Below are 640 nucleotides of genomic sequence, written 5' to 3'. Positions count from 1 at the left end.
TTGCTGTGCAAAAGCTTTGAAGTTTCATTAGGTCCCATTTGTTTTTTTTTGTTTTTATTTCCATTACTCTAGGAGATGGATTAAAAAAGATCTAGCTGTCGTTTATGTCAGAGTGTTCTTCCTATGTTTTCCTCTAAGCGTTTTATAGTGTCCGGTCTTAAATTTAGGTCTCGAATCCATTTTGAGTTTATTTTTGTGGATGGTGTTAGAGAGTGTTCTGATTTTCTTCTTTTACATGTAGCTGTCCCGTTTACCCAGCACCCCTTATTGAAGAGACTGTCTTTTCTCCATTGTATATCTTTGCCTCCTTTGTCATAGATTAGTTGACCATAGGTGAGTGGGTTTATCTTTGGGCTTTCTATCTTGTTCCATTGATCTATGTTTCTGTTTTTCTGCCAGTACCATATTGTCTTGATTACTGTACCTTTGTAGTATACTCTGAAGTCAGGGAGTCTGATTCCTCCAGCTCTGTTTTTTTCCCTCAAGACTGCTTTGGCTATTCGGGGTCTTTTCTGTCTCCATACAGATTTTAAGATGATTTGTTCTAGTTCCGTAAAAAATGATATTGGTAACTTGATAGGGATTGCATTGACTCTGTAGATTGCTTTGGGTAGTGTAGTCATTTTCACAATATTGATTC

Source organism: Physeter macrocephalus, chromosome 7 (genome assembly GCF_002837175.3).
Source record: "Physeter macrocephalus isolate SW-GA chromosome 7, ASM283717v5, whole genome shotgun sequence".
NCBI classification, from domain to species: domain Eukaryota; kingdom Metazoa; phylum Chordata; class Mammalia; order Artiodactyla; family Physeteridae; genus Physeter; species Physeter macrocephalus.
Note: the sequence above shows the minus strand (reverse complement) of the source record.